Genomic DNA, 26,897 nt, shown 5'->3' on the forward strand with positions numbered 1-26,897 from the left:
CTCCCTTTGGCAGCTGCTATCCCATTTCTCACCAGTAAGGGTAAGATGTCTCTCCTTCCCGAAGGAAATAATTTACACATTTAATTCTGCTCGTCTTGGCTAAAGCTCTGCTTTTCATGGCTTTGAATGAATGAGGTAGGAGGTTGGCAGGACTTACCTGTATTTTTAAGGAAACTGTACGGATGCTGTTTTTATCTTAGCATTTCATAAAGCATATTTTGATTGCTGTGATATCACTGTCAATAAAAGTGTGTTAATATGCAACACATATTCATGTAACGTGTCAGAGCTGAAAATGTATTTTGAAAGTTCTTCAAATAGCTCTGCCATTAAAACAATGTAAAAACACACATTACAAAATTTACTCTAGTGAGCTGCTCATAGAAACACAAAGCATTCCTACAAATTTGTGATTTGAGATAAAAAAACGTAACTACTTAGATATCCCTAGTTTTATATAGTTGAAGGGTTTCGTAGGCATCTTGTCTTCTAATATGGGGCAGTGGAGAAACAAAAGGCTGTATTCTTTCTCTGCTGCTTAAGTAAGCAATGAGAAGCTACCAGGAATACACTGGTGTGGAAAAGAGTGCTGACCTCCACTGGCAAACAGATGATGTTAACTTCAATTTGGAGTTCTTGGTTTAAAAAAGAAACACAAAAAAGAAGCTTTTTGGTTTCCACTAAATGTTTTTTGGTTGGTTTTTTTTTTGTTTGTTTGTTTTTTTGTTGTTTTACTTTTTTTTTACTTTGAGTGAGAATGAGGAAGATAAAAGGAAGCACATAACAAGTGAACTAAGTGTATATTTGATGTGATATAAAAAAAAACCCTATTCTTCCTTCCTTTGATTCTTGAGGATGCTGGGGTTGGGGCAAAATCCTGAAAATCCCGTTTTCACTTCTGAAGTAAGCTTTCTGCTGGAGACTGATAAAACAATAGAATAGTATTCAGTATATTTCATAAAACACTAAACTTCATTTCTGTAATTAATTTTTGTTTTGGAAAACGATACTTAGTCCTGTTCATCAGTGTCTTTCACTTCACTAGTCTTACGATGATATAAAGGGTTTATATGGATAAGTACATTCATATGTGCCTTTTATTATTATTATTTTTTTTAAACACACTTAGTATTAAAATGTCTTGAGTAAAGCACTGCACAATATATCTATGCAGAGTTGGAGAAATCTCCAGTGATTTCCAGCAGCAAAGGTTTCTTTTTCTTCTGATCGCCTAGTGACCTATAGGTTAATTTTCTATTTTATGGATTTTCATAAATTATTTAGTTGTATGGTTCAATGCTGAGAGCAAAGTTAATACAAAAGACTAGTTTTTCTGAAATAGGACTTTGTTTGTGGGGACTAACAAAGCTGGTTTTGGAAACGTGTCCTACTTGGGTTCCCAGAAAATAAAAATGGCACCTTTATATTTGTCATGTACCCATACAAAGCATACATCCAATAGTGTTTTTAAACAGAGTGTAATAATGAATAAGCAGTAAAATACGTGATTGTAAAGCAAGAATTAAAAAAAAAGGTAATTGATCCTCACTATGCCTCTTAGGACAGTGAGCCTGGCTAAGAGAAGTAAAAATGGTAAATCAAATAATTATTTGAGATGCTGAAGAGAATAGCCTACGCGAATGCCAATTAGTGTATGTTGTAGATGTGCTGCTAGGTGGATGAGATAAAGGTGTGCGTTTGTCAGCATTATTGTTCTTGGCATCTGAATTTTTTTCAGCAGTTTTAGGTAATTATTTCAGAAGTGATACACTAATGTTGCAATAATTTGAACAGTCTAATAGATGTTGTGTAGGCACAGCTGAGATGAAAATCTGGTGGGTTTTTCATATGCTTGTGAATAATATTTGCTTCATCTGATGTATATGTACTGTGGTCCATAGTTTGCTCACAATACCAGGAATCATCTTGTGCCTGAACTTTGATTCCAAATTCATTGAAGTCAGTAATAAACCTTCCATACAGTTGAAAGGCATTTGGCTTATAATCTGTTTCAAGGATATCATTCATATTCATTCATTTGTAGGGAGAAAACGTTACGTTGATATTGTTTATAATATATATGAGAGGATTATGATTGTTTCATGAAAAATCAGAATTTAATTAGAGGTGTTGCAGTCATTTTTTTTTGCCACAAATGACGTAATTCCTGGCTTTCACCAGTTAAATAAGTGGGAAATAAGATTCAGCATTTTTCTCTGTCATAAAAATGTTATGACTGTAGTTTATACATGTTTCCAGAGATGTACTGAAAGACAGCTGAATGGTTGTCAATGCAAGGTCTAGGCACCAGACCTCAGACTACAGTTGGCTGGATATATTTCATCACAAGGGAGTTGTAGCTGAAAAATGTTTCACTGAAATTATTTGCTTCCTTTTTCTTCTTCTTTATTGTCAATTTGTAAAAACATATGTCTTGAAACAGCTTTCACTGGAAAGCTTTCTTAATTGAAGATATAATTTCTCATCTAAATGAAAAAAAAAGGAGCCACCAGAAAACAATCTCCTTCAGACAGACACTTGAGAGTTTTGCACTTGCATCCGAGATAAGGAACCCAGGCACTAGACACTTGGCTAATCTGAAGTAACACACTAATGAAATTTGTGAGAGATCAGGACTTTTTTCAGCTGTAGAATAGAAACAGTGTCATCTCTTTGGTGGTTTTTTGGTTTTGTTTTTTTTTTGGTTTGTGGGGTTTTTTTGGGTTTTTTTTGTTTGTTTTTTTCTTCCAGGTGGTGATGAAACCATTTACCACACCACTCTTCTAAGATTCTGAAAACAGGATAGAAAAAAGAAAACTCAAAACACTAGTCAAACTGCTTCCCCTAATTCACCTCTAAATTGGGTTTTCACTGATAAAATGATCTTTCATTAGAAGGAATACTAATTAAAGGATCTTCCTCCCCTCATCCCTCCCCTGCACACTAACAACAGGACATTTCCTGAAGGCAACAGAAGGAACTGCACCCAGGACCTTTTTTTTTTTTTTTTTTTTTTTTTTGACAGAAATCAAGAAGACCGCATGCTAATGAGATCTTTTCTCTGAAAACGAGCTCATTACTGTACATTTTCCTCTGCTTTTAATCTGTTCTTCAGGTATGTGTCGTTTTAAAAAATTTCAAAAGGCATTTCATGAAACTGTAACAAAAGCAAAGTTAAAAAATAGACTTGCTCTAATGAAAAGCATAGTGTGCTTCAGTCATGAGGGTGGGAATTTAATTATTGAAGAGAGGAGAGTGGGGTTGGGCCACAGATCAGAGAAGTGAAGTGGGAAAACAAATACAAAATTATATGAAGGGAGAGAAAAAGGAAAACTGAGAAGCCACAGATATTAAATCTGTCAAATGAAATGCACGATAAACTACCATTTAGTATAAATTACGAATGTATATAATATCCTGATGTAGTATATTCTGGCTGGGCTGAGATTGTTTCTAATGTTATAATTTACATATAAAGAATTTAATTCAGGATAATTGAAGGTTAATCTCTAAATAAATCTGAACTTTAACTATTTCAGATTTTTCCTGGTCTGACTGCATCTCTGCTGTCCAGCAGGTCATTTATTGATGGTAATACTTCGTTGTACAGTACTTACATTTAAACCTTTTTATTTGCCTGTGTATGTTAACAGGATTTCACAGAATGACCTGACATGTGATTCCAGTTGCTTATCAAATAACTCAGTAAATTCTTGTCAGAATTAGACATTAAATTCTAAATGATTCTACATGTTACACAACACATCCCTTAATCTTTTTTGTTTTTCTGAATATTCCTCAGTTTTTACATATTTTATCAAATTTGGTTTCTATGTTCTCTCTGTCAAGCAAGGCATGCTAAGCAGTTTAAAGATGCAGTAAATACCGACCTTTCTGCTTTCTGACATGAATTAAGATTTTCTTTTGCTAAGCAGTACAAGAATTCAGAAATAAAACATTTCTTCTAGTACTCACTTTTCTGTGAGTTGTGCAACATTCCTATGTATTATTTCAGGTGACTCAGCATGAGTCATTTTTATGACACTGAAAGCACTGTTTATAACTGAAAAATGGGCTCTGAATCTGTGCAGTTAGCAAAAATGATGGCATAAAAAAGTATCGGAGCCCTTTACAAATGTGAAAATAGATGCCCTCCAATAACACTTTTTGTTTACGTTGTGCCTTAGCATATAAAAGTAATATAATGGACACAACTTCTGTAGGTATTCAGAGAGGTATACTCATCTGTAATAACAGCCTTGCAAGGCAAGGCTCAGCTAGAAGCACATTTTTTCCCGTGTTTATTATATTTACACAGTGTGTTTTGTATATTGTCTTCAATACACACAAAAGTGGATTTCCTTTATCAGATGGATGCAAATAGCAACTGGCATGCTTTTGGTATTCGTGGAAACAGATCAGTGCTAACCCAAGTAAGAAGTACAGAACTGTTCCATAGTTCCTGTGTGTGCTATATGTCATATGCTAAGTATCCTTACAAAAGTTAAGGGCCATACTAGCTGGAGGTCAGAAAATTCATGCATGAAGAGTGTGAATTAATTTTGCTTCTGTGATGTCTGCCAAAAATCTGAGCTCACTGGTGATTCTCAAGGGTCTTTTCTATGCAGTTTTGAGCAAAAGTGTATGCTAAGTTGCTAGGCTTCACTTGCATACCAGGTAATTTATATAGTTGAAGGTTCATTTCCGTAAGTATTACAATATAATTGTACAAAGTGATGTAAGTAGACTCAGAAACCGAGCTTCTGATTTGTCGATTATTTCCATTTCTAAAAGTTTGAAATGTGGGTACCTTGTTTCTTCTCCTTTCAAAAATAATTTTAAAGTATTGCCTGCTTTTTCTGAGGTATATTTAACAAAGAAACTGATCTCTTAATTTGAAAGCCATGTCAGATGACAACTAGCCCTGTAAAGGCCTAGAAAGTACAAAAAATTTTCATCTCGCTTGCACTTTCATGTGCAGATTAGCTGCCATTGCTGCCTTTTAGCTCATCTTAATACTAGAGCTTCTGCATACTAAATATCCACTTAGTTACTGATTACTGCAAGAGCCTGGAAGTGATGATGATCTTCCTGTTGAAGAACTGCACAGGGACATGTACCCTACATCATCTAAGTATTTGGATAGCTTCTGTGTTTCCAAGGTGCTAAAATAAACTCTTAGCTCATACTTACTCAAGGGCAATGTGACTTCTCAACACCCTCTATTAAAAGTCATGATGTAATTGAACATTATGGTGATAAAATAAGGACATTATGGCTTATGACAAGGCAATACAAAGGGCATAAAGCTTCATTTAGAGACTGGATTCTAGCAGAATCTTGGAGAGGTAATGATTCATGTGATTTATGTGACTAAAGGTAAACACATTTTACCTTAGTGTACTTCAAGTGGAAAAGCATGTTTTGCATCCACTCTGCCACGGGTCAGTATGCAGGATGTTGCAGACAAACCTCCCATGGCCTGGAATAGTGAACCTCGTTGGATAGCTCTGTCTTCAAACAGAAAAATAAATGTTATTGAGATAAAGAATTCTTCCAGAGGGGATAAAGTCAATTCTCAACTTTGGCTTCTGAACAGAAGTGAAGTTGTCAGTTTTACACTGGGTCGAAAAACCAAAACAGCAATTCAGTCTAAAATTGACTTGTGCGAGAGGTTCCTGTTCTGAAACTTTCAAGCTTAGTATTTAAAGAGGGATAAATGCAGCTATAGTCAAATATGAAACAGCCAGGAGAATTTATTAGACAATGTGTTTTGTAACCTTTAAAGAAAGGAGAAAACCTGGGATTACCATTAGCTTTCATAGATCAAAATGAGAAATGGTAATAAGGAACACTTAATACTTTGTATTTTTATAAAGACTTATACATATCCTTTTGAATAAATGTTTAAAATAATCTCAATTTGACAGAAAAAAAGTTACAAACTGATTCCAGCCCATTTAAAATAGAGGTTACTATAAACATGCACACGTGAGGTTTTCAGGGTGGGTACTTGAAGGTGAACTTTCTAGGCTGTAATTTTCCAACCACGATGAATTATCCTTACTACTTTTTTAAAATCAAGCCTGTTTTCTTTGAGTTACTAAAATACACATTTATCCTCTAAGCACACTCTTTATTTCTGGATGGTGGTTTGATGTATTTAAATGTGTTAGGCACCTGGTTTGACCTTAGTGTTCCCATTTCCTTTTGTTGTTTTAGGGTTCACATTTTCTGTTTCAAGTGAATTTGGCACCCAGGTTGAAATACTCGATGTGTGTACTGCTAGGCTGAGCAAAATAGATGCAAGCTGCTAAAAGAAGAGATGTTTTCTTCCTTATGTAAATCTGCTGAGCTGAGCAATAGTGGGCTTTCTTGTGAGATTTTCCATTTGGTAGCACAGCTGATTTGCAGCCATTCCTATTTTTCACGCAGTATGCGTTCAGTTCTGAGCTCATACATCACTGACCACATGCTAAAAATGGAATTCCATTTCCATTTAATATATCTTCATCCCATTTCTTCTTTCTGGAAGGCTTGTTAGGTTCACATCCTCCTCTTCCTAGCACTCCTCCTCCTTTATTGGCTTCGGGTGCATTTTAAGAGCATGAACGTAATTCTTGATGGAACACTTTCTCTCTTTCTCCCCTCAACACGTAATTATGTGGTGGGCTGCTGAAGAGACTTAATAGCCTTCCCAATGTGCAGACAAATTCTTTAGAGAAAGATACATATGCCTAATTAATAAAAGGCTGGCACTTCAGCATCATGTATCATCTGAGCATCACCCAATTAAAAATAACAAAAAAGACATGAATTGTGATGTCATCTACCCAATCTTCATCTGGATGGTTTTGACACTGGCAACAGGAGTTGTCCTTCTTTACCTGAACCTTGTGTTAAAAGCATAAAATAAAAGGTGAGAAAAAAATCTGACGCTTTAAAGATTGCATTGATTTTGAAGACATGATCATGAGAATATTGTCAGCCTTTAAATGGGTTCACTTTTTAAATGTCTCTTTTCAAATATCTATGATAAATATGTGTGGGTTATTGGAGTTTCACCTTCTGGAGCCCTACTGGGCCATAGCTGTTTTGTAGGCTAATAATGGGTAACACATGGTAATCAAAGGTAAGAGCACATCCCCTGGTGTTCTGTTGAAAGCTGTCTCTCCAAGTTAATTTTAGCTATAAACTTATATTTCTTTACCGTAGAGAGTAATGAGTATTTGCACTTAAACAGTTAAGATTTAGTTGAAAAGTGGATATGGTTGCTAGATGATGTGTGGCATGTTCAGTTTTGTGTAGACTGTGATTTGAGCCAGCGGTGATTTACACTGCAGGAAACTTCAGACCTACTTATGCTTAATTATGAAGATGAACACCACTGCCCTTTACTACCCGTTTGTTTAACAGTTTTGGAAATACAGGCAGAGAAAAAACCAGCGGCATATGCTGAAGTGGGGCTAAATGCTGGCTCCTGTTCACTTGTCCCAGACTCTGCACCTTTTGAATTACTGCAGCTATAATACGTGACTGAATCTAAGATGCTGTGAAATTGGAAATAATTGTTGGTTGTTCTCTCTTCACTGATAATTATTTCTGAGCTCCTGTTTTCCTTGTATTGTAACATGTAGGTTTGGTTTTAAAAAAAACCCAAACCAAAGCAACATCTTTGTTAGGATAATCATGTGCTGTGATTTTTCTCCTATCAGAACAGTTATTTTCTTATATTTCATAATTTTGGGGATTTGCTGGTTTTAAAAAATTTGCTGTTGTACATGGCAGCGTACTGACACAAGCCAAAAAGAGGTACTGTACCCATTAGGTCTTGTCTGGTCCCCGCCTTAAGGTAAGAGCAGATAAACTTCCAGGCTCTCCATTCAGAACACGAAAAGAAGAACAGAGGCGCTTCAAGACGTGTTACAGAAGTCAATGGGAGCTTTTTCTCTGATCTCGAGAAGTACTAATCCAGGCCTTGCAGATACCTTTTGAGGAATGGAACCTGCTGCTTACTCAAAAATTATTTATTAGATCAAGGTATACTAAGGAGGCTTGCCACACAGGGAAGAGCTGGATTCACTGCTGCCTTGCCTAGTGGTGGATCTTTCTTTTCCAAGCAGCCGTTTGTAGGGGGCCATGGAAAATACTATTAAATAGCTGTTGATATTACTCTGTGTGTGCATTCATGCTTCTTCCTATTGGGCAATTTCTATTTGTGCTAAGAAACATGGTTTTCCACCACGTATATTGAACAGTTTAGGAAGCATCTCTTAGACTCTGTGAGAAGGATCAGGATCTTAGCCAAACAAATGAACTATTTAGAAATTTGAAAGCACCACTGCTGTGGCTGCAACCTGTTGATTGGGTCATCTGAAATCTCCTTTAAAGTCAGGTGGCAAAAAACGTTTTTTGGACCCAGGCTTTGTCTCTGAATTATACCTGATTTTGAATTTGAAACAGACAGGACAATTTTTCAAAAATAATAACCTTAAATATTTGCTTGTCATGAAGTTCAGCATATTTTTTCTTCACTATTGAAGCATAATAATTTGTTTCTATAGGGAAGAAGGTGTGCTTTATAAGTTTTGAAAACAGGCAGAAATTTATTGATGTAAACATCAGTAGCTAAAACTTATATTGTTATTTGAAGTTCTGTGTGAAATTAGTTTACTTAAGCCATGTGTTTTTCAACTCTGTTTCCTATTGCAGTGACTCTTCATCAATTGGACTTTAAAATTAGCAGATGTGAGTAGTCCTGGGAACAGACTGGTTCACAAGAAGTATTGGTCTTTCTGGTGAGTATTGGGCATTAAGACTTTAGATTTTTTGGTTTTCATGTTCTGGGAAAAAGTATAAGTTCGTTACATAAAAGTGAAAGGTGTCTGTGAGAAAGAGCAGATTTCCAGATGCATGCCACAAGAGAGTGAAGTTTTGCTAGCTGTTCTTACCGTGTTAGTGTGCATCGTGTTCTCTGAGAGAAAAGTATATTCACTGCTAGAACTTGGAAGACAAATGCTTATCCATATTTTTTTAAAAAAAAATATCTAAAAGTAAAATGTATATTGATTTTTATAGGCTTATGGTTGGTGGAATCCATTTCTATTAAGCAAAATGAAACTGCACTAATGAGAACTGTTTAGCGATCCTATGAATTTATGAGATAGCATTTAAATTTTCAGCTCAGTCTTGTTTTACAAAATATGTCTTCACCAGAACCACATATAATTTAATCTAGAGCATGTATTTGTGCAGAAAAGTATGGGAAATTTGCGATGACTGGAAATCTCCACAGTGAAGTAAGTTCAGCTGGTGAGGTACGCAGCTCAGCAAGCACATAAGAGTCATCCAACTCTAAATACACATTCGTTTAAATAGAGCTTTGTAAAATGTTGACAGTTAATGTGTATACAGTAACTCATCCTGGAGGTGCAGTCAGTTGAAACTCTAAAAGAAGAAATGGATCAACAAAACACAGATCTTTGCTACTAAAATATGCAAACCAAAGCAGTAAATTATGCACCCTGATTATTAAAATATGCAAATTGTTCTATCATATGCACAACAATTTGACTAGAAAAATATGTACGTAAGTCAGTGAAGAATCAGCAGGCTGTGCAAATGGATGTATGCATTATATAACTTGATCACAAAAGTAAATGAAATATTAAATGACAAAATACATTATTTAGGTGAATCACTAAAGAAAACTAAAAAGATTGATGATCTGATCCTTTAGAGGCACTGATATTCTCGGTGGCTCAATAATTGTTGTGGGGACCCAAAACCTCGCACCTGGTCACATTTACTTCCATCGCCGTTACGAGGAGTGCTGTTTCATTCTGTACCTATGTAGGAGCATCAGGGCCTGGATTTGACAAACCTGATGAAGATAAACAGTGTGCGCCCAAGGTCTGGTACTGGAGCTTTTGTGTGCTTTGCTTTCCTGTTCATTTTTGTTCTTTTGTCTCCTTTCATGATGTGGCACGTAAGTCTGTGAGGACTGTGTGTGTGCTTACAACACCAGCTGAGTAACTCAGGAAACTTCTGAAAGAAATCAACACTTGATCACAAAAGCGAGATTTCTGTGCCCTTGGTTTGAGGAGGCAAAATGCAATGTCTTTTGTTTTCCATTTAGCTGGGGTCGCTCCCTATGGTTTTCAGTGCCCTTTTGATTTTTTTACACAGTCCGCAGGCTGGGTTTTTTTTCTTAGAAGTGAAGAAAGCCAGTACAATAGTAGTAAGCCTGCTTTTGGGAGATTGCCAGTCCCTCCCACTTGACAGGAAGGCCTTTGAAGTCCTTCAAAAGGGCTGCTTGCTATTTACCAACCTGTTTGAAGAATTTTCGGGGGGGGGGGGGGGGGGGGGAGGGGGAAGACAACTTTAGTGAGATTTGCAAACTTCAGATTTCTTTGTATTCCAGTTTTTGATCTGGGAATGATATAGAAATCATATGGATTGCATTAGACTTATTTCCTAGTAAAAGGAGATTATATCCTTTTCCTAGTAAATAGAAGGTTATATCCATGGCTCCTATGAGCTTCTTTGATACCATTCTCCTCCTCTGGATGGTAAGATTATTATTTTTGTATCTTTGTAGATAGTTCTTCTGTTGGGAGTACGCGCAAGGATTCTTGAATATCACTTCTTTGCAGAATGTGCACCATCATAGCTCTGAAATGAAAAGTAAATCAGCAGTCTCATAAAGATGCCAAGTCAAACCTGATTTTATATTATACACCGGTTTTTTTCTCAGATCTGGGGCTGGGTGATTTGCACATAGGATATCCTTGTGCTCCAAAATGTCCATTCAGAAAATGTGATGGAGGCAAGAAAGGGCACTTGCACTGCTATATAAGGTCATCGCTCTCAAATCTGTAAAATGTAATGAGTTAATTTCATTGAAATTCAAGACATGAGAGCAGCACATGGGATCAATGGTCTTCTAGGCCATTCTGTTTCTTACAGTAACTGCTAGGTGTTTGGGAAGCTTAGGGAAAACTGTAAGGACAAGGCAAGCACATAGTGATGCTCATAGAATATTCTCTCCCAGGCTTCTGGAGTCAGAGGGGATGCCATTGTGTTAAACACCCTTTCCTAGATAACTATTCCATTGGTTTGTCTAATTGCTTTTTGAATCTCTGCCGACTTCTAAAACTTAATTGAGTTCTGCAGCGTAATACATACTGCCTGATGAAACTGCTCATTTTGTTTGTTTTGAACCTACCCCGTGTTAATTTGTTTCATGCCTCCTGTTTTTTCTAGTAGAAAACATAGCAAGCAGTCCATATTTCATATTTCTTTTATGTTGTTTCGTCTCTGAGTTACAGTTATTTCTTGTGTGGCAGGCATTTCAAAATTCATTGTTGTAATTTTGTGCATCTACATCTAAGTCTAATCTATGCTTTTTTTTGGATGATGGGAGTGAAAGTGAGTGACTGAAGTGAGCTCCTGGTAGTAGGGATCACTTCAAAGGCTTTTATTGATAATCCCTCCCAGAACTGCCTGATCTTGCTGTTCTCAGAAGGGAGCTGATGAGTGCATCATACTTTGTACGCTCTGTTCCTGCTCACAGCTGCACAGACCAGTATGTTGGAACTGGCTTTGAAATATTTTACCAAATTCAAACCTTTTGAGCTTTTTCTGTCTCTGAATGAATTCTGAGCTCTCCTGTTCAACCTTCCTCCCCAGTTTCCCTGCAATGGTTTGGAAACCCAGCCTTTCTGGGGATGGGAGATGCTCTTTCTGAGGTCTCCATGCAGCGTAGACTCCGCCTAGTTGCTGTTGTGGTATTTGTCAAAAGTAAGATGAGGCTACCTCAAAGGTGACTGATAGCTGCGGGGTGCTTTTGTCCTGTCATACAGCTTCATTTGCTTTCAGGAGTGCCTAGGACAGGTCTTGCATATCCAGTGAGGATGGGTACGTGGCTTGGTCTGGTTGCGATGGCCACGTAGCACAAGTAGTCTTGTCACCTAATCAGCACTGTCTGACTGATAGATGTCCAGATACATCTGGACAGATGTATCAGAAGTACTGATGGAGGATATGGAGGAAGGTAACGGACAAGGAAATGAGGGAAAAAGTGAAGGCTAAAAGTGTGAAACAGTAGAGAAGGAGAGTACTGAGGATAAGGACATGCAGATAAAATAAGAGGGTGAGGACAGAAGGGCAGAGCAAGAGAGAGGAGAAGGACAAAATACCGGTAACATTCCTTCATAGGAACCTGAGATTGTAGTGAGGCTGTCATTTAATTTTCTGTATGAAGTGTGGAGTTACTCTAGTGCCAAATATTTAGTTGGGAGGAAAAATTCCTCCCAAACATACAGAAGATGATTGGCTGTGGATGAGATGATCTATGAACTGACCACTGATTCTAAACAGTCACAGTTACGGTGAATATATACATATTTTGTTCTGGAGAATGAGACATGACTCTGCCAGCCCAGAGTTCACTTTTGGCTGTAATAAAGACTCTGTCCCTCTTTACTGGGGACTTGCAGAGGTTGGTTTTCATGCATGGGCTCTTTTCAGGCTTCCTTTTTGCGTTGCTGATCTAGCAACTGCTTCCATACAGAGCTATACTTAAAATACAGGAGTAAATCTATTCTGTGTCTTTAGAGAGAGTAGCATTTTCTTGCCCTAAATGATTAGTGTGGTATGTTTAAGGATATAAGCCCCGTTTTCTATATTTGGAATTAGACCAGAATAAATATAAAACAGAATATCCCTTGTGCTGCATAGTTTATAATTGAGTTTGCTTCTTTTTTCAGTCTTGAATGTATAGCTTATAAATTAGTGGGGCAGCAGAGTGAAACAGAGTGTAAAATATTGCAATAAAACGGAACACTTTATATCTTCCTCTCTCACAGTTATGATCATTACAGAAAATAGTTATTAAATCTCAAAAGATTACTTTAATTGAATTGCTTGTGTAATGCTAACTTACTGTTTCTAGAGTCGCACAGATTTAAAAACACGCCTGTAATATTGCTCTCTATTCAGAAGGAACCTGGAGTCTTGATTTTTCACATGAACAAACCTTTTCTCTATTGGGTACAAAACAGAAATACTATTGTTCAACTTCTTATATGCAATTCATTTAAAATGTATTACATATATATTACTTATCCATAAGCTTAATACTATTTTACTTCTACTAATGAATTTGCCATTACCTTGGTGATAGTTTTATATTTTGCCAAATTGTTTAAAAAGCAGCAAAGCCCACCAAAAAAGTCAGTATTCCAATCTTGATCTTTTCTCCCTTATTTATTAATGTCTTATAACTCTTGTCAGCCATGGGTGGCTCTTGACCTGGTTTGTCAGGCATGCTCACAGGTAAAGATCTATTTCTGTTCTTTGGAGTCAGGGATCGACCAGACAGGTATCCTAGTGCTTACAACTATTACTTTGGTTAATGTTACCCCTAGTTGCTTACACATATTTTCTTGAAATATCACGTATAGATATAGCTCACTGTCACTGCTGCTGTGACCTTTTTGCAGTTGTCATAAAGTCTTAACTACCTTCCTCAGGCAGCAGGTTTCTGGTGAGCTAGTGGAAAGGTATTTTGGTATGAGGTGATGCTCTAGAGTCTATGCTAGACCCGTGTTTTATACTTGGGGTATTACAGTCTTTAGTGGAATTCATTTACAACCCAGTGGTGATCGTCAGGACTCTGGCTCTTAGTTTAGCTTTTATTTCCCATTGTCAACCACAGTACCTCCGTGTTATGTGGAGCCCTGTTGCTTCCAGTTACCCTTAAAATGCCTGTCACTTTATCTGGTGTTTCTGTGGTGAGTCCATGAAAACCTGGATATCATTTGGAATGTGTTTTGCATCCAAGCTGGAATGTTTTAAAATTTGTCTTCTACCCACTAATTAAAACAGCAGTAGATGAAAAAGAAATAGATTAACAGCAGCACATGACATAAGTAACCAGACACTTACTTAATGAACCATTGCAAATATGATCCATAGATGCATTATTGGCATATAAACTGGGCACAACTAGGATTGTAATGAGATTTGATAGGCTACTTATATCAGATTCTTGATAGGATTATCCAAATGTGTTCAAGGTGAAAAAAAAAAAAAAAATCAGAATATAAATTAATTGCAACTTTTGTGGTAGCAGATACTTAAAATTTATAAAACATAAAATTACTAAACCACATGGCTACCAGAACAGTTTTCTGTAATGAAGGTAACACCCTCAGTAGGGAAGGGTTCTATAAAAATTACATCTCCTGTAACGAATACGAGGTCCACACTGAACAGTTTAGTAGCAAAAGAGAGGAACTAACATATTTTAGGTATCTTTATGGATCAGTCAGTCCTTAGGAAGAAGACATTTTAGAGAAAGCTACTATAACAAATAATATCTCCAGCAAGAGCAACTACTGTGGTAAGTGGTGGTGCTTTCCTCTTTAAAAGAGGAATAGCTATTATTATGTTCTTTTTCAAAAGGCAAAAAATCTTAACATTCAAGTCAACTTAATAAATTAACAGTGGTTTAGTATTCAAATCTAATGAATTTCTTCATTTGTGGTGTCCTCTATTTTCATCTCTTAACTGACACCAATGATTGCTTTCACTGTCACAAGTAGCACAGTGTTCTTTAAGTGTCCCAGTTTTCTCTATCAGTCTGACATCCAAAATAAGTCATTCAGTCATCCATCTTTCCTCATTTCCATAAGTCGTAATCACAACTTTTTTCACTGGATAAGTCTGTTAACAGCCATCTCTGCTCCGTTTTCTAATGTAGGAGGTCCCAGATACTGAGCATTTAAAAGTGAGTGTTGATAAATCATAATCCAGGAGTTTTTAAACTTAAGCTGGAATAAAATGTCAGACTAGGTTTTTTGCTTTTGTGAGCAGCAAAGCTTTCCACTATTTACATTTTTGTGGATAGTGTATATTGTAATTCTGCAATATTACTAGAGAAGAAAGATAAAATTGATACGCACCTCAGAGAAATATGTGCTGTTTTCATCTAACAAGGACAGAGACATAATCATCAAAGTCATTCTCTTTTAGAAGTCTCCCTCAAAAAAAATAAATCAGTATTTCTGTCAAGTTAATAGATTGCCTGAATTAGATTTGTTCATGTTCAGCATATTCACTCGGAGAAAAGGAAATTATGTGTCTTCAGAAAGTCTCTCCAGTTTGGGTCTTCATGAGGTTCCTGGCAGGATTATCCAGATGTGTTCAAGCTGAAAAAAATCTCACATAAAAAAAGTTCTTGTAGCATTTATGGCAGCAAGCAACTGGAATTGGTAAAACAGAACAATATGAAAGCTATGGCTTATCAGAAAGAGTTTACTGAGCAAAACATTCCCAGTAGAGAAGAGTTATTTAATTTGAAGAAGGTAATCTAATTTCAGTCTTCACAGAAATTGGCAGTCAGAATAAAGGTAGAGGCTATGCAGTGCGCTCCTGACTTTATTTTTCCATTGGTTGTGTTGCATTATTATGCTTAAAGGGTGCAGCCAATTCCCTGTACTTAATATAGGGACAAAGCTCCCCATTTCTCCCTGATTTTAAGCAGCTAGAATTTGCATTGTACTAGTAAGACTAGCGTTTCTGGTTTTCCAACAGTCTTGTTGAGGAATAAGACGGCACTGAGTACCCGCTTGCTTTCTCCTGCTTTTCTGCAGATTAGTTTCTCATACTATTTTACTCACAATCTAACTTTTTGTAGAGTGTAATGCTCTGTCTTTGGGTATTTAAGACAGGAAGATGATGTCTGTGTGCCTTTTCCATATTCAAACATTTGAGTTATAAACTTATCAATACCTATAATTTCAGAGAATTCTAGAAGACAAAAAGTAACCTTTAATTTAATGTACAGCTTATCCTAAAATGGACCTCGCTTCTGCTGGTGTCACGCATTTATTGATACTAACATAGCATTTGGGAATCCATTTGGTGAAAACCTTTTGAAAGTATGAACTCCTTTTTCATAGGTTCAGTCTTGCTTCTACAAGACAGAATTCAGCTCTGACATTTTTTCTAACAAAATGAACTTGTACTCATTTGGTTTTTACTTTGTAAGAGCTTTCCACTCATACTTTAGGCAAGGTACATATCTCTAGTGTTTGGGTTTTTGTCTACCATTTAAGATGTGAAAAAGATTGTCACCCTAAAGCAGATGAAACTTTCATCCTTCACCTCTCTTAACATTCACAACAGAATAATTCAAAGTCTTAGATTTGAAATAGGTATTTAAAAATTTGAAGACAAAATGCTTTTTTCTGAAATTTTCACATAATTAACGATAGATAAATTTAAAGAATCCCATAAATATTCTTTTAGACTTAAAGATGTAATTCTTGTTCTTGCTTTCATTCAGTTACTTTCTAAAGGTCAAAATACTTGATTTCATGTAGCATACTTAAAATGTTAGAAAACTGGGATACCTAGAGCGCCCTATAGTGCTATCTACTAGATATATTTTAAGTGTTTGTGGCCAGATGTAGAGGCCTTACATTTCTGGTATCCGTTTAATACCTTGAGAATAAAATACAGTAAACAGATTGTATATAAATACAAACAATAAGAAAATGAGAGCTTTTAAGATTAAATAAGGCAACATGGTTCCTCTCAGCATGTGTAGAAGAGTTTGATGGCATAGTTTCTAACAGAAAAGTGGTTTTGGTATTTTTTTAAAAAAATAATGTATTGAAGAGATATACAAGGCTGAAATAAATTATATTCCAGTTTGAAGTTTTAACAAGGTGAATACTTTCACTCTAATCTATTGAAGCTTTTGTGGAGTCCAGCTGAATAAAACAGAGTCACCCTTTTTCCTTAAAATTAAATACTTCACCTGCACTGGGGATGGAGATCTTAGGATTTTGGCTTAATCAATGTCCTGTTGAGCCCACTAAGAAATTTCCTCCTTCACCTGCTTCTTATAATTAGCCAAGAAGTTTAATGTCTCTTAATGGAACATCGAGCATCGCCTCCTGCTGCAGGTAAATTGACCATTCATCATTTGCTTTTGTGGTAATTCCTGTTTTACTTGTACCTATTTCCAACTTGTTCCCTCAAAATATATTACTTAATTAGTATTTATAACAATGGCTTCTTTTAAGATGGGGTTCAAAGGTTTGAGAGTAGTTTAGTGAAATATTTCAGCTGCTACCTGGTAAAGTCATTATCGCTCTCCAGAGGGAAGCTGTAGACTTTATATGATTCACTTAACAAAATGGACCAAAGGTGAGTGTGAGGTGATCCTTAACAGGGTTATTGGTTAGATTGTACTGAAGAGAGCGTATCCAGGAAATAGGATTGTCTACAGGATAACAAGATTATCCTCTGCTAAATTCACCCTGTAAAGAAACAGGTGTAATATGCAGTAGAGGAAACGAATAGGACTGCTGGAGATTTGAAGCAGATCTTTGATTGCAGTGGTGCTGCCTTTTGAGAAAGGTGGAATTTGGAAACGTGAAGGAGTAAGGGGTTGGAAAAGTTGTAAAGTGTCAAGTAAGACTAATGGTAAAAAAGGGTTTCCTGTATGTCAGATAAGGTACAATTTAATGTTAACCCTTATCTAGCATTATTTATTTTGAATGCTTTCAGCAATCCGAGATGAGGTTTTTACACAGCTATTTGATCAAGTGTACTTGTCAGACACAGTGTTTTAAATATAACGCTTTTTTTAATCGACTACCTCCATGAGATAGACTAATGTCTTTCTGGCTCCAGTTGTCTTGGCTTCCATAATACCATCTCGGTACCACTGGGTATAAATTCCTGTAAATCTTTCTTCTGCCATTTATCTCAATACACAAATGCAAATAAATTTGTTAATGCGTACTGTCAAGCACAGGCATTCCTGACTTCTTCCAAAACAGTCACTAAACCTCTTACTTAAATAGATAATGTCCTGTATAATAAGTGCTATGCTTTCTAGGAGTCTTTTTTTTTTTTTTACAGTGTTTTCTGCCTTGGGCTTGTCATTGCCAAATAAAAGCTTTTATGATGCTGTCTTTATACATTACAGGGTGGGGACACATTCATAAGGATTTCTGCTCTTACATGTGCTAATCCTGGTGAACTGCTAATGCCAGGAAGCAAGGACAAGATATTAACGGCTTTCGGTACATGAGGCATGTGTCTTAATTTTGTTCAGCATTTACACTGTCCCAGAAGAAGCTCTGGGTGCCTCCTCACAGGTTTCTATTCCCTGTGCCTGGCTCAGGAGGTGCACAGAGGGACAGGCTTGATACACGAAGAGCATGAGTGCAAATATGGCTTTACTCACTCTGTGCAGGTTTAGAAATGAGATGGAATTTGCCTGTGGATCTCCCTTAATACATCAGTATAAGCTCCAGCTACTGTCTAGCACTCCTTCCAGAAAGCATCTATCTTTCTGAATCCCGTCATCCTCACCAGTACGGTTTCCTCTTGAGCTGTAATGTTATCGACAGTGGCAAGCTAGTCAAGTACACTTGTTCTTGGCTGATCTGTCCCACTTCGGCACTGAACGGTTCAGCCTAATGAAAGAAGCCAAGGCACCTGCAGTCACTGTCTAGAGAATCCAAATAATGCTGTCCCCTTTTTAATTGTGTGTAATGTCTTAACAGAGGACTGCAAAGGGATTCAGGCATCAGCACAAAAGACGTACAGATCTGAAGGTAAGATTAAAGAAATGACTCATATCCAATAATCAATACGTGCCACTATTTCTCCATGGGCCAAACACTAGGATTTAGGTCAGAGGGTTAATCTCTGGATCTGAGCGAGTGGGTGGCGAGGGAAGTAGAATTACATAGGGAGCTGGTCAAGGCTACAGCAAGAAAGAACTGCAAATATTGACAGGTAAATCAGGGAAGGAAAGCAGAGATTGTGAGAAATGAGCCGCTGGGATACAGCTGAAGGGATAATTTAAATGAACCAAGGGAGAACCAGAAACAGAAGAACGATGATGGTGTTAGGCAGGCACACCTAGCTGTGTCCCCCTGACAGCTCCCGCTTTTTAAAGAAAAAAACCTGAGCTAAACCAGTTTCAAAACTAACAGGAATTCTAGCCTGGAGGCTTTAGCAGCCTTTATCTTTTATATTGAATCATTTACAAGAGAAAAAAGCATTTCAGCTGATCCAGATCTAAAAGCATTTAGAAATGGGGCGGGGGAAGATATTCTCCTCGCTGTGATCGCTGGCCTGTACAGCAACATGTTGAGAACTGGAGTTACTGCCAGGGAGGGCACGGTATGAGCTCCGAGACGTGCAGCTCCCCTCTCAGAGCGGCCGGGTTGTGTTTGTGTGGCCACAGGACTGAAAGCAGCCTGGGCAGAGCACGCACCATGCCTCCCGCCCTGGCCCTCCACATCAGTGTATGCCAAAAGCATTTGGCACTTCTTTCCCCTTCCCTGTGTGGATTTCATCCTTACAGTCTGTGGATGGGGCAGAAGACAACACTTGCCCAAATGTAGAAATGGCCCGTGGCTCTTCAGTTCAGACATGGTCTGTGCAGGTATGGAGCCGGCAGGGCACGAGCTGCCACGATCTTTACCCTTCCAAATTGTGCTGAGCTGCTGCTGCCTGTACTTCAAGCAGCAGATCCTCTTCATTTCTGGTGACAAAAATACTTTCTGTGTACCTCTGGAGCCTCTTTCACTTCTTCAGCTGGGTTCATCTTCCTATGATTATGTCGCTACTAGTAAGACATCTGCCTGGGAATTAATCCCATGTTTTTGATTAAGCATCACCTTTTTTTTTTTTTTTTTTTTTTTAAAAAAAATCCTCATTCTCCTACAGTTCTGTTTTTAGAAGAGGGAGAGGAAAACTCATGGCAGAACCCACCCAAACCTTGTAAAACCTCAGTGAACCCTAAACAGAGAATCTTCCATGTCACTTAGCATTGAATGCTCATTTATATTGCTATAGAAGTTACACCCAAGTATATCATTAAACTTCTCACATTTGAAAGAACATTGAAAGGGGAAGAAGATAAGACTGTTGTCTTACAACTCTTCTATAAGTAATTACCTGAATGAAACAAACAGAAGGCCTGTAAATTCCCTATTATGATATTGGCCCCATTTGGGTTATAAACACTCTTCAAGATTAACTAATTTATGGGCCATATCATCTGCAGTAGTTGCACATTGTCCATACCTTCATTATGGCCAGCGTAACTAGGGCAGTTTACAAGGGTGGAAGATCTGACCTGATCTCAATGCGATAGAAAGTATTATATTTTGTTCTCATTATCCTGTCAGCACGTACAGCACTTATATGTGATACAATTCCCTGAATACACAGCAAATATTTATCAAATTCCTCTGTTTGCTTCAGCTGGACTACAGATGACCAACTGTCATCATCAATCAATTTATCAGCTGAGATGATTTGATCCTTACTTTATAAGAACCTCTGATCAAATAAGTTTCTTCCTGAGACAGTATTCAAATTCAACAAACTGACTCTTGTAGGGCTTGGCAGTAATATTTTACAGTCTCTTGGAAAACCACTGTTGTCGTCTTTCTTGCTGCTACAAACCCTGTTAAGAATTTCAGTTTGTTTTGGGTGGAGACACAATGCTGCAGGATACCTTACGGTAAGGAGAGTCTGTAATTTTGAACATTAATGTAAAAAGCGTTACTGTTTTCATTTCTATATGAAAGAAGTATTGAATGCCAAGTATACCAAGGTGCTATCACTGAGGTGTGAGATCCTCCATTTTGATGATGGTAATAAAGACTATTCTTAAATCTGAAAAACTTTACACCTTGAAATATTAATTCTTCCACTTTTGTTTTATAAAACATATATAATTCAGAGGCACTGGATGGTCAAACTACAGTGGCAAATTACAAGTTATTAAAAATTCTCTTTCAAGCTAATATCAAGTCATCAAAAAATTGAATACTCCTGACCCTTTTACCAAAGTTTAAATTAGCAGCCTAATGGTAATATTCAGATGGGCAAAAGGAATATAAGCTTCTTTTGATGAAAATAATACAAGGAAGTGCTTCCCTACTGTGAATCATCTTAACATGTGAAATAGCATTTTGGTACAATGATCTCTGCAAAGGGCACAGCAAGTTGGCAAATATGGAAATAAAAGATTAAAGCAATTTTGTGCGTTTCTTGCCAATGTTTTACACTCCCTCTTTAGTTGTTGTATGAAATCTGAACATCTCAAAGCATCTCAGTATGTTACATTAAAAACAAATGACTGGCCCAACCAATAAACTGTTTTCCTTACAAAAATACTAGTAATGGATATAAAGTAAAGCTAAACCATATAATATACTGACCGTGTTTAAGAATGTTTCTTGTAAATATTTTCATCTAATAATGATAGCTGCTTTTACTGCAGCATTAATATTTACGAGTTAAAAAAAAACAACACAACAACAACAACCCCAAGCTGTGCATTTGAAACAGGATTGGTACGCAATAATAGGCATGTTACATTTTTCTTCCATAACTGTAGGAAAAGAACATCTGAAGAAACTGAAGCACGTGCTAATGTAGAGAAAGTAGAACTTTTTCTTCTGCACACCCATCCATGCTATTTGCTAAGACCACCCATGGGAAAGGTTGTATAGCCTAAAATTCCTCAGTGGTGGGAAATCCCTTCTTCTGTAGTAAAAGCTTTATTGTATTATGCTAGTCACTTCTGCTCTGTGATGGAAATTGCACTACTCTTTATGTGTTAATATCTTTCATGGGCATGCAGACAGTTTCCATGTATAAAGCAGACAGCTGTGCCCTTCCCACCATTAATTTTACTTGCTTGCTTTCATTCTCTTTTGGTGGATACAGCGCGTGTAGAGCCACTCTGCCCACAGGCATTAATCCAAAAAAACACTTGAGTTTAACATTAACCAAATGACTAGAGTCATTGAACTGTGCTGTCCTACTTATGAGCTAAGGTGCTGTAATGAATCAGAGCTATGGATTCTGGTCCAGTTCTCATGGAAATCAGTGATGTGGGCAGCATCCACGTCACTGAGAGCCTTGAATTAACCCCAGAGATCCAAGCTATGTGCTGAAGATAGCTCTACCCTCACATTCAATGCTTTTTTGGAGTATACACTTTGTACTATAAAACACTGTAATATATTATAACTTACTATAAAACCATTAACTGCAGTGTCTTCTGCTTTTTAAACAATTTAAGACATTACCAAAATGTGTAGTTTTCATCATATGTTGTTCCAGATTGCTTTCCAAGATTGCTGGTAATACTAAAAAGAATTATAATAGACAAAAAGTGGATACTTATTTTACATCTTCATCTTGGCAATTCTGAGTGAGAGGTGAGCATATTGTTCATGATGATTCATTTAATTACCTCGCCAGAATCTTTATCTAACTTTAAAGCTTGTTATCCTGAGGACAGATCTTTCCACCCACAGATTCCACTCATACTCAGATGTGCTCCTGAAGTCAAGGAGATTCTACTTCTGACCGAAACTCTCTTTGTTTATTACTTATACAGTTGTTGGGTAATATGGACTGTTAAAAAAGAGAGTTTACAGAAACTAAGAGAGTATGCATTTGTTGCTATTGAAAGCTATTTTATAGCTTTTAAAATCTTCCATGTTTTTTAGTCCAGTACAATAACATGTTTGGGGGCAGAGCTGTAGTTAATTGAAGGTTGCGATCCACAATAAAAGCAAAGAATTTGGAGCCAAAACACAAGAACTAGGTTAGCTAAGAACTTGAATGTGAAATCAGACACAGACTTTGAACCTTGGCAAATGGAAGTAACTTCAGACAGATGCTAAACTGAACTGATACTTCTTCTCTTCATCTAACGTTATTGCACTCATGGTTCATATATTCCAGCTGAAGTGCTTTGGTAGTCCAGCATTAGATGAGATATTAGATGATTCAAACTCAACTCCAAGCTCAGTATATTTGGTAGGATCTCTAAAGGCTTAACCAGTCATTACTGTTGAGCACAACTCTCCAGAAAGCTCTAGGCTCTATCTACGCTGATGATCTCTGTACATACATGTTTGAGTAAGTAGTCTCTGTGTCCTTTATAATGGGAAGTAAAGACCTTGTTATTATTCAAATTGAATCTTAGATGTCTCTTAGCCATGATATGTCACTACACTTTAACGATAGTTATGCTCCTTGTGGACAGATGTTCTGGGGCATAGTGAACAGGTATTGTAAGGGTAGGGGCACTGTGGGCATTTACATACTACTTTTCTGTGCATTAAGGTGATGCAATTGGCTGCACTAGAGGGTTTTGTTGTGATTTAGTACATTGTGGCGATAAAAACAGCTTTTGAATTGTAAAGATAGTGAACGATCATGTTTTCTAGAGATCTGTGTAATTTAGCCTCATACTAAAAATAACTGGCTACTTGTCCTGTATTTTGTGTGGTCCATGTAAGAAGGCTAGGCCAGATGTAAATTCTATGAGAATACAAAAAGGGGTGAGAAAGCCTGAAAAGAAATGCAAACACAATTTAGGCCCAGATTTTAAAGGGATTAGTTCAAAAACAGGCATATTGATGTACATCTGGCTGTCACTTGTAATATGATAATTATCCTTCCTTCTCTCTTCAAATGGCTTTCTTCACAGAATTACCTCTTCAGTCTTCATTAGCAATCTTATATTTCTCATTATTTAATGCAACTTTCCTTGGGACTTAAAGCTCATTTGTAGTTAAAGGACACCTCTTACATATTACAAATGACAAATTCTGCCATGTACAGTGAGAACATATCGGTCGCAGGGTTTCAGAGAACAAATTCACCTCTACTGTAGTACAAGATGGGAGGGCAAAGTCCAGAAAGAAGCATCCTGCTCTAAAACCTTTCCTGCATCAGTTCATTGGGCATTATGATAATTAGATCATCTGTCTAAATATGGTCCATATGGTGATTTTTCTGTAAATGTTTTCTTTATTTGAACACAGTGTATTAATCTATTCACAGCTCCACATTGAAATTAACCTTGGAAACTGGATAATTAGAATCTGAGCTGAGTAGCAGAATAGTTTTTTATTACTCAGGGCAGGGGTGATGGAAATATTGGACATATTATCTCCGTTTCTAAAGTCTAGGAAACTAGTTAGAGATAAATAACATGAAACTGGCAAAGGAGTCATATTCTTGGATTTGTTCTATTTTAGTTTCTCTGAGTACAGCAAAGGAAAATGTAAGTTAATTTGAGTTATCATCCTTTATTAAACCTACTAACTTTTCTTTCTGAAAAAGACAGTTGGGTTCGAGCAGGAGTTCAGGGTGTGAAGCTAAGAGAAAAAAGAATATAATTTGAGCTTGAAAGGATACCAGTATTGCTTCAGTTTTTCAATGGCTTTTTAAAAGTTGGTTGTTTTTTTTTTTTCTAAATGACAGATTTTTTTTTTTCTAAATGACAGATTTTTGTGGCTTTGAGACTGAACAAAGTATTTTGAACATAGAAATAGTTAGAAATAAGGTAAAAGAGTATTCTGATATTTTCCATTTATTTGATTCTTTGTCACATATTTTTTGCTTTTTCTGGGCATGATAGCATGTCTATTGGTGGCGTTACACTGAAATATTTGAACAGACATGAACTATAAGCTTCCCATTTTGTATCATGGACCAGATTTTCAGAATATTTCCTGCAAAAATGTGCCAGAATTTTCTGCACCTACATAAGTACTTAAGTGCTCTGCTGAATTACAGCTTTAATTTGCATAATGACTGATTGTATTTGCAGTGTTGGACTTGCACAAATAATTGTGCAGGTAATACACCAGCTGGTTCCTGCAGCCCAAGACACAATGGTAATGGGTGTAAAGTAACAGGCTCTGTAGAGGAGGATGGTTTCTGCAGACAGAGCCCCTGGTGACAGTCAGCACCAGCCCTACCACAAAGCAAAGACATGGGACAACAGAGGAACATATGTTTTGTGAAACTAAAATGGAAATTTTTAGAAGTGCTTCCCTGCTAGCTTCTCGTGCTGGTTAAGAATATCAAGTGGCTTCATGCTTTCCTGCCAGGACAGTCCCTGAAGTATGGGCATGCCCAGATCAGCTCGGAGAGACCACTACCAGAAAATCACCGAGAGGTTTACCAGGGGTGATACCATGTTTTATTTAAACCCACAGCAAATCAACCAAGCACCTGGGTCCCCTGGTCCAGGCACCATCAAGCGGGCAAATCTTAGTTATGGCCCCACTCCAGCAGCTGGCTGGAGCACAGGAGCAGGGTATTTAAATAAACTTAAGTCCCACAAAACACCACCACCACCTCACCACAATTTCAATGGAGGGTGGTTTAATGAAGTTGTTATTAATAGCAATCATCTTATAAATAATCAGAACATAATACTGAGAGAGGAATCTCCTTCGTTTGCCCTCAAGACTGTAACAGTGTAGGCAACTGAAGTGTTCAGAGATCATTCCGGAACCAAGCAGCCTGGCACTGGGCTGTTGTATGCATTCTCCATAGCTGTGGTGGTGGCCACAGTGGTGGCCCCATCAGGCATGATGAACCGCCAGCCCCTAGAGCTTCCCGGTGGGGCATCTCGAGGGTGGTTTGCGCTGCTTGTCTGAGGCAATCTTACAGTGCCAATGAAGATTGAAGAGGATTATTGAAGATGATAACCTTTTGTTTGCTTGTGAGAAGGCTGAGACCTTTTGGGACATCTGCCCCACTAGTGGAGGGGTGAATTGAGTAAATGAGGGTGTAGGGCCTCTGTGGGCAATAAGTAATAATTTCATGGATAATGAATAGTGAGAATCTTTAATTACTGGGATATCTCAGCACAAGACCTCTTTAAGATTTTGAAGTTGAGTTGCTGGATTAGATTCTTATTTCTTTATGTATTTCACCATCTGAAAGAGTTTTACAGGCTTTCCGTGTCCAAGGTAGCTATAGTTATGATGATTTCAGATCACTACTGTACTTGCCTGTATTAACTTCTCTGCGTAGTTTTGCTTTTTAAGAAAATGAAAATTCAAGACAATTTTCTTTTTAAAAAGATATTTAGACCTGCAGTCTGGCTCTTTCTTGGACTTGTTAAAATTTCCATTCAAGCTTTTCTGTTGTTTCTCAAAATACCTTGTGTGTAGATCTTACATTCTTTTCTTTTTTTTTTTTTAACCAAAGTCTGCTGAGTAATTGTACTGTCTGCTCAATAGAGAACTGATTACATCTCCTTCACCTCTTGCTTATGATAATGGTTTCTTCAAGAGAATTGAAAAACTGTATGATTTAAATTTTTCCACAAGAAAGGTCAAAGTAAAATTCACTCACAAGTACAGTTTCTATCTGGGTCTATATCCAGCAGTTGAACGGCTCTGTGATATGCTGCTAAAATGTCTGTAGTGGAAAAACATGGATATAAAGAATAATCCAAGTTATGGTCTGATAAAAATACACTTCGAGCATTTTTGAATGTATGATAATGTAATTAGGGCCCCTCTAACCTCTAACAGATACAAAACAAGCACTCAACAAAAGTATCTGCTATCTTCTGTCTCTCCCAGATGCCTGAGATTGGCACATAAATGCGAAGATACAATTTCTTTCTTTACCCTCCTTTCTGAAAAGTCCGGTCCTCGTTTCTCCTCTGTCCTTGTGACTTCAAGAGGTGGGTATTTGTCCAGCTTCTTCATTAGCATCTAGGCTGTTTCTCCAGGAGGCACATACAGTGGGATAACTGAGAAACTCTGTTAAGAAATTCTTATGAGTGAAAAGATGTTTTCCAAAGTTCCCGTTTCTCTTCTGACCCTTTGTTTGATCATTCGGGGTAGAATTATGAAACCAAACATATGGGCTGCATTTTCCACCCAACAGTACTTCTCAGTATCCTGTTTTATTTGTTTAGCTAATAATTTATTTTAATCTTCCCTTAAAAGAATTTATCACTTTTCCCCCACCTAAATAATGTTGTAGTTTCCTTTGTATATTCTCAGATC

The 26,897-nt window shown here is 37.2% G+C and overlaps 1 long non-coding RNA gene across 1 annotated transcript; it reads left to right on the top strand.

Annotated features, from left to right (window-relative positions):
- The first annotated feature begins 10,841 nt into the window (after positions 1-10,841).
- Positions 10,842-26,181, top strand: LOC308068383. Its single transcript, XR_013929948.1, has 2 exons — positions 10,842-24,311; positions 24,343-26,181. It is a non-coding gene; the product is annotated as an uncharacterized lncRNA (long non-coding RNA).
- The last annotated feature ends 716 nt before the right edge of the window (positions 26,182-26,897 follow it).

This window comes from Falco punctatus (genome assembly GCF_963210335.1).
Source record: "Falco punctatus genome assembly, chromosome: 1".
Classification (NCBI taxonomy): Eukaryota; Metazoa; Chordata; class Aves; order Falconiformes; family Falconidae; genus Falco; species Falco punctatus.